This window comes from Oxyura jamaicensis, chromosome 2, assembly GCF_011077185.1.
Source record: "Oxyura jamaicensis isolate SHBP4307 breed ruddy duck chromosome 2, BPBGC_Ojam_1.0, whole genome shotgun sequence".
Taxonomy (NCBI): Eukaryota; Metazoa; Chordata; class Aves; order Anseriformes; family Anatidae; genus Oxyura; species Oxyura jamaicensis.
Window position 1 is genome coordinate 80,697,348 of NC_048894.1, and position 15,694 is coordinate 80,713,041.

Consider the following 15,694-nt stretch of genomic DNA (forward strand, 5'->3'; position numbering starts at 1 on the left):
TTTCCTTTTCCTTTTCCTTTTCCTTTTCCTTTTCCTTTTCCTTTTCCAATTCTTCTCCTTCTCCTTCTCCTTCTTCTCCTTCTCCGTCTCCTTCTCCTTCCTTCCCCTTTCCCTTTGCTTTACCCTTTCCTTTTTGTTTCCATTTGCCTTTTTCCCTTTGCCTTTTCACTTTTGCCTTTTCACCTTTCTTCCTTTATTCTTCTCTCTTCTCTCCTTATTCTCCATTCTCTTTTCCTTCTCCTTTCTCCTTTCAAGCAAATCCTTGTGCTTCCTCTTGCTCCCCCATGTCCTTCTCCATGCAAAAAGATTACTGTCTCCTTCCCACCCAGAAAACACTATCCTGTCTTTGCAATTGCACATGAAGAAGTTTGCCTTTCCTTGAGCCAGTGCATGCAGTAGCAGGACAAGACAGCACCCTGCTAGCTCACGATTTAGCAGGTGGGCTGCATTGAGCACTTTTTCTCAGACCTGTCCTTGTCCCACCTTGCAGCAATGCTGGCTAAAGTGAGAGAGATCTGGGTGAGTAGGCACTGTGGTGGCACTGCCTGTGGGCTGGGGTTTTTGGCTGCTAGGTAAGAAAGGGGTCCAGAAAGAAGGAGTGGAGCCCTGCAAGGGCAAGGCACAGTTGCTGGAGTGGGGAGCAATGATGCTGTGAGAGAGAGAATGCCTAGTGTGTGAAGCTGGGATAGTTGTGGGCTCCTCTCTGCAGGTTTCTCCCCTTATTACTGTTTGAGTGTTGCTGGTGGAGACTGTAGAGGATGAAGATGGACCCTCCCAGAAGCAAAGCAGGGTCTGCATCAGAAGTGAGCTGCTGTGGATTCAGACAGGTGTCAAGGAGGACATCCTTAGGTGTGGTGGTTGAGGAATGCATCAGGCTGAGTGGCCAGCAGACCCCAGGGTGGGGGGATTGCTCTCATGGGCAGTCCTGGCCCTATCTACAGCTGTCACCCCAGACATGGCTCTGAAATCCGGTAATACGCATGAAAGATGTTGAGTCAGCACATTAATGTTACGGGAGCTTACAGCTCTTTGGATCTTGTCACAGCACTTCCTAAGCTGTGTCTAAGGACCAAGACATACGCTCTGTAATCTCTGCATAGAAGGATGCCTTTCCTGCTAGGTGTACATGCAGCCACTGAACAGTGAGGCTGGAATGTGCAGCAGGGATCTGCAGATGCTCTTGCAGTGCAACAAACAATAACCAGTGAGGGATACAGTGCAGAGTCTGTGAGCCAGTCCCCTCCATCCTGCTTCCCCTTTCCCAGAGGATCTGCATGGGAACTGTGCTGTGCACTTTCACGGGGTGGAAATGATGTCTGGTAAGACATTAGCTAAAGGGTCAGAGTCCCATCTAATGGGTGGGACAATGTGGTATCTGCCAAATGGCTAATCATGCATCTGATTACCTCCAGTGATCAGGTGCTGTGGTTTGGAGGCTCTAAAGACACCTGAGAGAGGGCAGAAAAAGAAATGAAACAACAGCCGTGGGGTGGGTGAGAGGCAGGTTCTTCCCATGGGGAAAGCAGCAACTCTCCTGTGCCACGTGGTGCATAGGATATCATGTCCTGCATGTACTCACACAAATCCTACTGTTACTTTAGTTAGGCTTTTTTCTCTCCTTCTCTTCCTGGTCTCTTAAGAAAAAGAAAAAAAGCACGTGGGCCTTAATGGAGAAGGAACTTATCATTTTAAGAGAAAATATCACATCTTTTCCCCTCCAAATTGAATCTGACTGCAAACTTACCCTGAGAAATGCTAGACCCAGGAGGACGTGCCCTTTTCTCCAGGATAGAAGAATGCTAGTGGAGCAACTGATTGGAAGATTAAGCTGCTGCCAAAGTTGTCCTGCCAATAACTAATTTATTCTCCAATGGATAACTTATTCCAACTCCTGAAATCTGCAGCATGAATCCAAGGGGAAATCTGGCTCAAAGGAATTAGCATGTTCAGCCTCTGAGCTCCACATAAAAAATATGAATCTGATGCTGGGGGTGGAGACCTTTAGAAGTCTGAGCCCTTGTAGTGCTCTGGATCATTCAACTCACTGAGACATCTGAGTGTAAAACTGACCAGCAGTGATATCCAGATTATTTGTACATCTGGATTATGTCCCAGTGGCTATATTTCTTTTCAACCTGTCTCCAGTTTTATCCCAAAGTTATTTCTTCTCTGAGATTGGACCCAGCCTGGTGAAGTGGTGTGTTGTGAGCCAAAAGTTGGGAAAAACAGGCTTTTTACCAGCTACTTAGATTCCAAATCAGAAATAATAGACTTTTTTATACATATAAGTACATATATATACATCCTTTATTTATGTTTCTTCACATATTCTCACATATAACAAACACACATGTATGCAACACATATGTAAAATATTTATATAAACTAGTGCCACATACAATGATTTTTCTTGCCCTGGTGTTTCCTCACCTGAGGCTCCTTTGGGTCTAGCAGAGTCCATTACACATTGTATTTCCATCAGTGGCAGTCAAGTTGCATTTTCAATATCCCGAGGGCCACAGGGTGACAAACACAGATGAAATCTCTGCCAACCTGTTTTGAAAATGGTCATTAGGCCTGAGCTAGGTCTAATATAACTACATTTGTATTGGCAGAATGGATGCATTGGTGATTTCTGTTACAGGTAGAAAATATGTGGCAGTGTAAGGAGCACTCACATAGAGCCTGTGGTTTACAGGGTCAGAGGGATGTGAGAGGAACTTAACTGAGTTTTGTGGTTGGTCACATTACCCATGCATACTGCTGCCTTTTGGGACTTCTAATGCGTGTTGTGATGGGCACAGGGAAGTTTCCAGTTTTGGAGGATTTCTGCCAACTTGATATTTATTATTTGCTGCTGTCTGAATGGATCACTACACACCCTAAACGGCTGGCTGGTGAGTTACCTACTGCCCTGGTTAGATCTGGTGAGGAAGCGCACACAGCAGAGGAAGGAAGGAGGATAGCCTGAAAGACTGAGCTTAGTGAGCTCACCAAAGTGGCTGTAGAGAGAGTAAGGAAAGGTGTAAGAACTTATGTGACAAAAGAAGCCCATGTTAAGCCTAAATTTCAGTTCTAAATCCAGAACAATCTTGCTGGGCAGGATAATAGGATTATTTCTTATCCTGTTGGCCTTGATTTTCCACTCACTTCCGCTGCTATAAACAAGGAGTAATTCAGCTAAGTTAATGAAATTATGTCAGTGTAAGTCTGGTGTACAGAGCTTATTGAAGGCAAGGGAACTTTTAGTGTGAACATTAGTAAAAGCAGGAAAAAGGCTTAAAGCTATCCCCCATTTTGCACATTATTTATATAGCAGAATTAATCAGTAGTAATATCTCAGTGCTATTGGAACAATGCAGACGCATTGAAAAAAGTGGAAGTGGTGCAGTTATTTTTGGTTTTGTGCCATTGGGCGCAGTCCATTTCTGCGGCCGTGAGCTGGTTCCCCATGAAACCACAATGAGAGGGTGTTCGATTGGCCTTGCTGTCAGTTGCTGGGGTGGAGTTTGAAGTAGCTGACAAGTGCATTAGAAAAAATAAATAAAACTGGAATGCCTGGGAAGTTAACTCAGTCGGAGCTAGAAAATCGTTTGGGCTGCTGTGAGAAGGAGTATTTGAGAAAGTGATTTGGTAGGAAAATGCTTGGATTGGCTAGTAGTCCCCAGTGTTGCGCACATTTTCCTACATTTTGTAATCATATTATTTCCAGCTACTGTGGGACAAATGACAAACAACACCTGGCCACAAAACCTTTCCAGAGTGATGGAAAAATCACTATAGCAGCAATTAAAATGCTTACAGCTGAAGAATAAAACAGCATGCAGCAATTGAGAGAAACAGAGCACACCACACTGAACAGATTTTTCCCCAATTTTAAATATAAATATAAAGTGCTGGTCTCAGTTGTATGAAGCAGAGTAACTGCTTTCTCAGGGAGTTCCAGTAGACCTATCCTGACCCAGCAAAGTCAGCAGCATTTTTGTCTCAATTGTTGGCTGGACCTGGATGAAGCATCATGTCTCCACAATTCTTCTGATGAAAAAACATCAGTAGAAAAATTCACATTTCAATAAATGTTTCACATTTTTTTTCGACAAAACATCTTTAGATTTGAACAGCTGAAAATATATATATACATATATATATATATGTATATATATATTTTCCCTTTTAGTTCTTCAACCCCTGCCTTTTTCTTGATCTTGGGGGAAATGGGTAATGATAATAGGGCAGTGAAAATTGTTTCCAGTTTGTCCTCTGAACACTTTATGCATACGCTTTATTTATAGGTTTACCCAGATAACTCTTGAATAAAACTAAAGACACCACACTTGTCCCTGTGCATATGTATAATTCTAGACACAACACATAAGAAGAAACATGGGTGGATATTTACTACTCAAGCCATATGATTTTTTCTTGGTTTACACGGAACTGTTTAAAAGATCTGTTCAATAGCTGAGGTGTATACACCGGTAGAATGATTACCTTTAAACTTTTGAAACCATATTTCAGCAACAATTTCCTTGTCTACAACTTTACAAGACTGTAAATAGCCCCTGTGTGCATAATGAATTCTGACATCATAGGCCAGGGCTCTTACACACAGCAGGTTTTCCAGAACGTTTATTAGCAAGTTACACCTTGAGGCGAAACTAAACCCCCCAGCTTTCTATTATAAATGTTACAATAAAATGTTCCTTTGAGTTTTCCTAGTGCTCAGAGTTCCTCCTTTCTTCCCGTTCCAAGTCATTCTTTCTGTAGAGTATACGAATTTGATACAGTCAGATTACATGGAAAGTGTGTTTTGCTGCAGACATATTGGATATTAGGTATTGTTACAAGGCGTTTTTTATGGCTAGGCTTGCAGGACCAACATAACAAGGTGATAAAGAACAAGATTTTTTGCTCTTGCAACACTGTACTGGTGACTCTTGCCGTTCCTACGTGTTGATTTTATTTATCCAAGAGTAACAAAGCTCCAGTATGATATCATTGAGGACTGGGAGGAGAAAGAGTCAAAAAGACCTTTCTAAAGATGGAGGAGATACAGGCAGAGATGGACTTGCAATGAAACTGTTCCTCTCTGTGTTTCGTTTTGCCTACTGTTGCTGCCAGCCCACCTCACAGTGTTGCTCCATGTTCTTACATAAAACAATATAAAAATGATGTAGCTACAATGGTCTCTCTCCTCTGCATTCCTACAATGTGGTACACAGCAAGCACAGGCTTTAAGAAATACACAAATATTCAGCTGGATAAAACAGTGTGTTTACATATGGTTGGCTTCAGATCACTAGTGCAGTTCCCGGCAGACAGAAGTGAGAGCAAAAAGAGAAAATGAAAGGACATTGTCAAGCCCTCTGCATTGCCAGTGGGCAAGTCATTTCAGTACAGATTTCCAGACTGTAGACTAGCTAAGGGGATGGGGATGTTTGTATTAGTCAAGAAAGCACTTCAGCATATGTTAGCTTCTAACCAAAATTTTATGTGTTTTCTGAAGTTGCCTAGGTGAAAAAGGCAAAGGGCAGCACATCCTTGCCATGTAACCTCTCTTCACAACTCACAACAAAGGACACTTTACTGTCCACTAGAATAAGAAACCTAGGCAGGGTGAACAGTTTTGTTCCTTGTCTTTGCCTGATAAGGTATTTACACAGACAGATGCTTACTAAATGTACAGTATAAGATATTGTCAAGCAGCCTTGCAGAAAAACTTTGCTTCTGTTTTTAACAGTTTTTCATTCATTTCCAATCTGTATGTACTTCTATGTTTTTGGGTCTCCCCTTGTCTGAATTTCCATATCCCGTGCTGAGAGTGTGTATTTTAAGGTAAAAGGGCTTGATTTGCATACTCCCTTTGTGCCTTTGGGATAAAAAGCTGTGGACAATGTGGAACCACTTTCTTTTTGGACTCCATCTCACCCGAGTCTGTGGAAAAGCAGAACTCTTGGACGAGAGGATTGAGACAAGCGTATGCAGCCCCAAGTCTCAGTGCTAGTGCCTGGGCGCCAATGGGGCAGCCAAATTCACTGTGAATCTGTCAGGAAATGGTTTTTCTAGCAAGCTGATACTCTTCTCCTTTTACAGACTCATCAAGTGAACATCAGAAATGATGAGAGAGTTTTGTTTGGCCCATTTCCTATGGCAACAAAGCATCTTCCCAGTGTTGCCCCTCCGCCTCCCCGGCATACTGTAAGTTTCATTGTTGTTGAATAGGTTATCTAGAGGTCACTAGGCTAACAGGTTACTTGAATTTCCTAAAATTGTGCCTGTCCTTAAACGTAGCAAATCAGATTGTTTACATACCACTCTGTGAACCTGGACTGCACACTAAAAACTGCACACAATGCTGCTATTTCTGCTTCTCCTCTCCCTTCCCCCTTGATGTAGGTATTGCAGCTTTCTGTGGGGGCTCATTAAGGTTCATAAAACACAGTAAAGAAGCTGGCTGGAGACACTCATAATTCTACAGGTTCCCCAGGTCCACCATGTGGGACATTCAATAAAAATGCAGAGTTAGAAAGAGATGTCCTCAATAAAAGACTTAATTGAAAGCAGCCCTGATGGTCAAAATGGTATTGAGAGGAAGGAACTACAGTGACACTCAGGTTTGACTTTGTTTCCTCTGACACTGATTTCCTGAATGGCTTTGAGCAAGGCACTTAATTTCTTCAGGGCTCCATTTCCTACCCATAAAATAGGTTTAATAAGATTGCTTGTCATTTATTGTCCATCTTACCTATTTGGACTATGAGTGCTCTGCACAGAGCCTGTCCTTAACTAGCTGTCACTATTCATTTGGTTGGTTGTTTAAGGTGCCACCTTTACGCCGTCAGAAACTAAGCAAGATTTCTGTCCTCTTCTGCTACTCCGTGGCTTTATTATCAAGTGCAGGGAGTACAGGAGCAGGTGGTACATACTGCTCTTCTTTCTAGACCTGCAAAAGAGCCCCTGTCAGAGCTCAATTAATTCAGGCTCAATTAAGAACTCTTTTACCCCTCTCATCCCCCGTGTATTCTCACTGAAAGAAAATCACTGGTTTCAAAATTTTTTCCCTTCCATAGTTTCTCAATAAAAATATACCCTTGAAAGATTGGCCTGATTCATATTCTAATCTGGAAACTTTCCACTAATGTCAATGGCTTTGGAATGAGTACTAGAAACAAGAAAGAACCTACTCCCAAAAATATTCTTTAACTTCTAAAATTGTAATAACCATAAAAAAGGCATAGTTGCAGGGAGTGACATTTCTATGGCTTTGTGCTCTTCTTAAATTCAATATTCAAACTCAGTCTTAACTTTGGCTCCTCTTTCATCTTGAAAGTATAGCATAGCCTGAGCACATAATATACCTAATACATCTTCTTGCCCATTTGTACCAGAAGGATAACATTAGAAATCTCAAGTTACAAATTCACTTGCAGATTGTGACCCACACCATCTATGTAAGAAAGACTCTGTGGGTGCCTGGGGAAATTTCAGGGCAGAAAAGTCACGAGGGCTTGTTTTGGAGATGCTGAAAAATCACAGGGATTTTCATAACTTTTCTGTCTCCCTCAAAGGTATAGAAAATTAAGAAACTCTTGCTGAAATACTGGAAAACGTATGGTTACTTGAACTTATGAAATTCCTATTTTTCTGTCTTTTTGTCAATGCTGCATGCTCTTTCCCTCTTCCTGTGCTTGCCTGGAACACAGCTAGGAATCATCCAGGATCACTGTGGTGATCACTGGGTATGGCAAGGGATGCACATACATGCAGAAGAATTACACAGTATAGCAAAAGCCATTTCCATAGCTGATACCCATTAGAACCCTTTTAATTATTCCTGTTTCAAAACGGTGCATGAAAGACACTATGACATTGAAAACTACACTATGGACAAAGGACTGAGCATCAATCCCAAACCATGTTTGTATAAACATGGGAAACTACCTAAATGACCAACACCTGACTGCTGTATATAAGAGATTGGCCTAAGGGAACATAAAGCTAGGAGGAGTGGATGCAAAGGACTCCAGAGTCTGAGCAGCACAGCTCTTTCCAATGCACTGCTAATTAAGGCAGCTCTAAGAGTGAGGGTTTTGGGACCTGTAGGTTTTCTCTGGGTTGCAAGCAGAGGGGTTGCTTCAGTCCTTGTGAGAGGCATTTAGTGCTGTCAAGTGGCAGGTAAATAGATGCTGTATGAGTTATAGTCATTTCCACTGGGTAATCCAGAAAGAGTAGAAGTAAAGGAATTGCCTTCTGTAGCGGGAAATGATCCGTTGGATGTCTGATCTTGGCTGCTGTTTAGCTTTGGCAGTGCAGAGGCTAATTCTTGGAAGCAGTAGAGTTAAAGTGGAGTGGTTCTTTTTCAGTGTACTGCTATTTAAATGTAGTTAAAGCAGAGGGTGTGAGTAAGGCAAGCTGTGATCTTATATGTAAGCCTCTGAGGGACTTAGTGCAGCAGAGGAGAAAGTGTCATGACTATACGGTCCAAAAGGCTGAGTTGAGAGGTGCTGTTGGTGATCTGATACTGTTTTTTAAGGGCACAGAAATAGCCCTCAAACTGCTTCTACTGTTGTCCTGGGTACTAGAACAGTTGCTTAAGCCAAATAGAAAGTCAGGCAGGTGCCAGAGGGAAAGTGTAGGTGAGCAAAGGGTCCTCATGGGCTTGTTCTGTGTCTGTTGGCAGTGAACCAGGGCTTTGAGAAAGAAGAAACAGAAGATGATGGCAAATTAACAAAGCAGGGGAGCAGCATTTCTAGACCAAAGAAGGCTGAACTAGGTTTGAAAGGGCACTGATGAGAATCCATAGGTAAGTGAGTATCCTGGCATCTGTGGAGAGGAGAATGGGGAGACGTTAGAAGGCCTGGAGAGAAACAGGACTGAGAATAACATTGTGGTGAGCTGAGCACTTGGGATATCTCTAGCCCTGAGGAAAGGGCAATAAAAAAAAAAAATAATCAAAGTCTTAAATCCCAGCCAGGGCTATGATACAACAAGTCCCACAAAGACCTGGCAGATAGGTTATGTGACTGCTATTGCAGAATAACATCTCTTGGAAGAGAGACAGGAAAAGAGAAGGAAAGGATTGCTCTGGATGGCAAGAATACACATACTGTCTGCAGAGTAAAATGATGAGCAGCAGGTTTATTGAATGCTTCTGGGTAGTAAAAGAAAAGACACAGAAGTCTCCTGGAGGTCACAAAATACAGTGTAGGAGGTAGAGCAGAATCTTGTTTTGAGTAGCTACTAGGAGGATTTAAAAGGCAGGCCATGGAGGAATTTCAATAAAATATGAGGACAAAATTAATCAAAATCTTGGAATGTGTTGAGAATGCTTAACTGTGTAAGAATGTGGAGAAAGCTGTAAAAAGATGCTATTATATTTCTGGCTGTTATTGCTTGAAGGAACTGACAAAGCATCTGAAGTGCTGAGGTAATTTATGTGAAGAGGGTGACATAGTGTTTTGAAAAGGGTACTGGTAGAGCACCTGACCTCTGAGGATAGGACAATAGAGTTGAAAAAAGAAACCTTCAACAAAGTAGGTGGACTGTTTTGAGATCTAGTGTCTAAATCAAAGAAGGTAATGGAAGAGTTAGCTCATCTGGTCCCTACCTTCTGTGCTCGTTTTCAGTTCTGAGTCTCTCCATTTCCTTCTTAGGTTCCCAGTTCTGTGTATAACTGCATGATTTATCTTGAGGTTTTTAACATTTCCCATACAAATAAGATACAAGCATTAAAGGTAAAACAAAGAACCAGTCAAATAACCTTAACAGATGCATTCTGTTACTTAGAAAGGGGAAAAAAGGGTAAGGCAACATTTCCTTGTGCTTACAAGCCCACCCTGAATAATTTTGTTCTGCTTCACACTGTCAGCTCTCTAAAGTGACTTCAAAAGATCTTCCAGTCACTGCTGGTGTGCTCTGTGGGAGTGGAGAACAAGAGTATCCAGGTGTGTCCTGGTGTTATCTTAAAAGGTACCTGCAGGCTGCAGTGTTGTCTTGATTATATGCACACCTGCTTGTTTTTTCTTAATGGGTGTGCCAATCCAGCAAGCAGTTCAGCAAATGGTTAAATTAAAACTAAGTAGACTAGTTACACACTTCAGTTGGTGTTTTTCAAGCTAATGGGAGAGGAAGAACAATTTTTTTTTTTTCTTGCCGGATGTGATAGTGTGTTTGCTACTATGGTAGAGGCTTAAGAGTCACAAGGTGTGTAAAGGCTGGTGACATTTCTATTGGAAGGCTTAAATTCTTTTCCTATGAGCATCTAAAAAATTCTTTTGATTGAAAAGGTGTTCATTTTTGTCTAGGAATGCTGGAGAAATTATATCAAATTCTCTATTACTTTCATTTGTCAGGATATATAGTGCCTAAAGAACAGGATGAGGGCCAAGTGTCTTCTACAGGAATAGATCCTCCTTTTGTAAGGGTGAATAGTGGAAAAGACTGAGCCTCCTGTTCTGTGTGGAAAATGGTTAACATGTACAGAGATGGTTCTTGAAGAACAAGAAAGATTGAGTATCCCAGCAAAAAGCAATTTGATGGATTAGTCTTTTGGGAAGTGGGAAGAGAAGAAAGTCCTTTTAAGTGATGGGTGGGTGTGGGTTTTTGTTCTCCTCATGAGCTTTGATGGCAGTGTGACTGCCTGGTGAGAGTACTGTCTTTGCTGGGTCAGATTTAGAAATCACAGCATCAGAACATGCAGAACATGGGGCACCTTCAGTTGTTCCATGGAGGTGAGCCTGTGTACCTGGTCCAGGCATGCGGACCATAACCTGTCTCTTGCTCCACAACAGCAAGAACCAGAGCAAAGAGAATTACAAGTGGGAATTGGACGCTTGGGCAGGACCCCTGGCTACTCAGCACCATTATGAATTATGATATCTAGAAAGCAATTGAACAAGACAAAATAATTCTTCACTGAAATATTTTGTCTCCTATTACTGCTGTCATGATGAATTTGCCAGCTAAAAACTGGTTCCTTCTGTGAGGCTACAGATAATTTGTGTCTGGAAAGACTAAAAGTGTATGTTGAAATAATGTTCCTGCAGCTGTGTAACCCTTACAGGAGGCCAGGCTTAGGGTTTATGACATATATTGAGGGGATTGTGGGCTAACAGAATTTATGAAGCTGGATGGACCAAGAGTGCTCTCAGTCCTGAGTGACATTGTGGCTTGACTGTCAGACCTGGGGTTGCAGGTGTAGTTGTGGCAACAAAATCAGGGGGTCTAGAAGCCCCACCATGGTCTGCTAGGCAGATGCATAGGTATCTGCCTAGCAGGCCTGCCCCGCTCAGTTGTGGTGAGACCTCTCAGAATGGGGCTAGAAAACTTTCTTTTCCTGGGATGGAACAAGCCACCTAGATTCTATCAGCTTCATTAAACATCCCTTAGGTTATTAGAAAGACAATATAGAGGTGTCCCTTTTCCACCTTATGATATTCAAGGTTCTGTTGATTTCTGATGTATTATGAGGTGAATTTCCTCACTCTTTCCCTGTGAAAGATGTTGACTCTAGGCATATGATAACTGCTACAGAGCAGTGCTTTGGATGTGAGATCTTTGAACCATGTCCTGCAGATTGCTCCCTGCCAAATCAATTTGAACTATTTATTTCTTTTGCTGGAGTCTTGTGTTTTCCAGGTCAATTTGTAAAATTGTATATTCCACAATGCTGTTTTTCTTTCTGGCCATAACATGTCTTCTCCAGAGCCCTTAACATGTGTGAAGGAAGGAAAGAATCATCACCTGCAAGCTTACAAATGAAATGTCTCCCTAGGCCATATGCTCTTATTCAAAGGGGCTTCCTGCTGGATACAAATACAGTTAAGAGCTGTATTTGCATGCTGCAGATGTCAGCTTTCTGTTAAAACAATACAACTGGTCATGTTTTGCATTTGTGCACAGGGATATATTTGCCTGCATCTGAACAATTCCAGGCACAGCCTGCAGCCTCTTCTGCAACTGGTTGCATAGGCCAGTGTCTCTCTCCAGAGCTGAAATACTTAGAAAGCATCTGAACCCATATTTGGGAATCTGGATTGATGGCCGGCAACTTTTTGGAAGGATGTAAAGAAAATGCTACTGCCACCAAAACAGGTGCCAGTTTTGAGTTCTTAGCTCTGACAGGGATAAATGCCTGCTTTTATTTCCTCTACAGTCTTCTGTGGCTTGTTGTCTTGCTCCACAAAACTCTGAAAGGAAACTCTGCAACATGGAAAATACTGAATGTCTGATCCAAAGCATGTTGAAATATACAAAAATCACCATGATGGGCTTTGGATCAGGTCCTGAGTAAACTAATTCTTGGATCGTCACCTCTGGTCATAATGGCCCTTTGTTCTGCCTTTTTAATGACTAATGATTGTTATAAAAAGCCTTATGTAATTTCTGGCATGGTTAGACATCATATATGAGAGGTGTATAATCTTAGAAATGCTCTAGCTAGTTTCTTGGGTTGTGTAACAAATAATTATGGAATCTTGCTGAGCCTCACTTTATTATTATACAGCTCCGGGCTCTTACCCCCAGTGGCTTTACAAGCTTGTTAATATTTAAGCTATCTTGTAGCTTGGGTAAATTGTAATGACTTTTTTGTTACTGAAGCTAATATTAAACAAAAGAAGTTGTTGGGGGAAAGGGGAAAAGGTATGATGGATGTTATTCTCCTGAAGGTGCTTTTCCTTGCTTTAATAGCTTTTGGCTGATTCACAAGTACAAATGAAATAGGAATCTCTTCCAAAGCCTTCCTTCTGTGCCTCTCTGGATAAGCAGAAAGACAGAGCCTTGTTCCTCACGGTAGATAGGGTAATGGTGGGCATGCAAGCTTGCCCTGAAGAATAATTTTATAATAAATGTAGATGACTTAGATGGTTTTTGGTGAATAAGACTAAAATCTAGCCAAAACCTATTAAAATCAGGAAGTCTTCTGACTACGAAAAGTAGGCAGGCCTGCAGAAATGTCCAAAATAATTCAGCTGCTCTTTGTTATAAAACAAGGTGTAAAAGATAGCTCTTGTTCCTGCTGCCTCTGTCCAGTCCTGTTATGCCATGAAAACTTTCTCTGCCTGCTCCAATTAATTTTTTTTCCAGTTAAGATATCTATAGTGGCTCTTTGGGGTCAGAAGAACAGATCTGTGGTTTAATTAATACATAACTTGTGTATAATTAGATTTGATCTTCAGCTGGACTGGTGCTTCTGCTGCCTGCTCAGGTGGTAGACAAGGCTTCAAGAATGGTATATGCAACTATAGATGTCCCTGGTATGGATGGTGGGTTGGATGATTGCCTATATGGTTTTCAAGCATGACTAACTTCATCTGGCTTCCACAAGCTTTTAGTCTTCAAAGGGAACTCACATGGTGTGTTGCAAGATCTGTAAAATCTCATGTAGCATAAAGATGAAGGGATGGAGCCACACACCTAGTACTGGTGGCATACATAGGTCCAAGCTGACCTGCCAAAGCTGGGTGGGGTATGCCTGGATTTTTCATGTAGAGTAGCTCAAACTCTAAAGGAAAAAAAAAAAAGGCAGCAGCAGGTGGGGCTCTGAAACTGCAGTTACCACAGGGGAGAGACTTTGATTTTTTTTTAAATGAAAACTAAAGGTCTGTAGTTAGTAGCAGCTGAAAAAAAAAAAAGCAATAGCACCAACTAAAGATTATTTGTTGATGGCTATTAATGCATCGGTTGCTAATTTCTCTCAGCTGACACCTGTTTATGCTGAGCTCTGTTATGTGGCACATCCAGTGTGATGAAGCAGAAGATGCTTCATTACATGACAAGACTAATTGTGGAATTGAACTGAAAAAAAGGGTATGGGCTCAAAGTGATGGGACGTTTCTGAAGGAAAATTTCTTCAAGAGCTAGGGAACACGAAGGGCTTGTTTTGACTTACGGTTATTGTAAGCTTCATGCAGGCTTAGGAAATGCTTTGGGAATGTGTTTACCTGCTGTTGTACATTCTTTAAGCTATGGAGAATAGCTGTCTCAGATGGGAGCCTGGCCTAAATAGGCCCCTACTGTGATATAGGATAGGCTTTTAAAATTGGACATGTCTGAAGTGATTTGGGAATTGTGTGCATTCCTATGAAAAATGTACAACTCTTCTTAACAACTCTTCTCACAATCCAGTTTGGTGTTTCCTGTAGTGTTTTATACCAATTATAAATCTCTGGTGGACTCACATAGGTCAGAAATAAGCTTGGGCTTTAAGTAAGATATGTGAGCTGAATGGTATACAGTGGAGCTCTCTTGGACAGAGCAGCTGGGGAAGAGGTTACCCACCTGACATGGTGGTATCTGACAAGCTACCTGCCCTGCTTGGGCTTTTCAGCTTCATTTGTGGGTACAGGAAGAGACAGCATTGCCTCTTAGGTTCAAATGAAATCTATGGGTTGATGAACAGTGTGGTCACCTCCACCATCCTCAGTGCAGGTGCATGCTGCTGTACAGAAAGGAGGCTCTTTACTTTCTCATGTCAGAGGGCTGGATTCCCTCCTCTTTGTAGTCTGTGGGCCCTTCTCTGTTTGCAGAGCAAGAAACTGGATCTCTAAACCCTTCTTCATGCAAAATTTTTCATGGTACAATTTACATCTGTGAAACAGTACTTGTGGGTTTAAGTTTTTACTTTTTTTTTTTTTTGGTCTATGGGCCCTGTGTTCATAGTTCAGATGTGACCAAGTTTAACCTATCCTTCTCTATAATAGCATACAGCTTTTTACCAAGATAAACTATTTAAGTTATTTAAGTGAATAGGAATACATGTTTGTACAGCCAGAAATGAAGTGCAGTCATTTTTGTCATGTTAGTGTAAATGGCAACTTGCCAAATTACTGAAACTTCTATTTGTAAAAACAATATGGATGTATTTTTCAAATCATGTGTTGAATGTCTTGATGTGAACTCTATTGAAATTGTTTATTAAATGGCAGACCTAATAATTCTTTTTCATATTTTTCCCATATATTTTGCAGGAAGGCGGTAAATAAAACTGCTACTGAAGAGAATAAAACTAATGTCAGACATTGGCATACATGCCACTGCTTTTCAAGTCTCTCTGAATAAAAACACTTTTGAGTTGTTGATTTTTTTGATATTTATATCTTGATACCTCAAAAGATTTTTGAGACATGAGTGATTTCAAATAGGATAATTTCTCCTAATGGAAAGTTATCTTTTGGCTTTGTCCTCACTATATTCTTTTTCAAAAAATATATGTAAATCCTATGTAAATACTATCAAATAATTATGTACAATCTTTAGAACAGAGTAGAAAGAGCCTTATGCAAAAACGACCACCAGTCAAACTTCTCTACCAGTCTGTGCATATAAACATCTCAGAGCTCAGGTCTGTTTCCAACCTGATATGGATGGTTATCACATATTAGTGTAACCTGAACAGTAGTTCAGTTTACATGATAGAAAATGATAACATATCTATATCAGTGGGGCAGAAGGGAACCCTCAGGGTGGTGTGCTCAGAGCTGCAGAGTGATAAGTGTTTAAACTGGAAACTTACAAACCTGTTGACTTGTGACTGTGCTGTCAGAGCTGTAGCATTACCTTCAGGGGACTCCGTTATTCCCTCCTTTCTCAGGCTCTTTTCAGTTGCTGCTGTAGATGATAGCTGATCATCCCAAGAGCCAGCAGTAGGCAAAGCTACTATGCCTGTGGAGAGCTCTGGTCAGAAGAGAATGAA

The 15,694-nt window shown here is 41.3% G+C and overlaps 1 long non-coding RNA gene across 2 annotated transcripts; it reads left to right on the forward strand.

Moving 5' to 3' along the window:
* Positions 1-8,037: 8,037 nt before the first annotated feature.
* Positions 8,038-15,665, forward strand: LOC118162795. 2 transcript variants are annotated; one of them, XR_004748632.1, is made up of 3 exons: positions 8,038-8,175; positions 8,681-8,803; positions 15,593-15,665. It is a non-coding gene; the product is annotated as an uncharacterized LOC118162795 (long non-coding RNA). The 2 variants fall into 2 exon arrangements; XR_004748631.1 differs by lacking the exon at positions 15,593-15,665 and adding an exon at positions 14,970-15,075.
* The last annotated feature ends 29 nt before the right edge of the window (positions 15,666-15,694 follow it).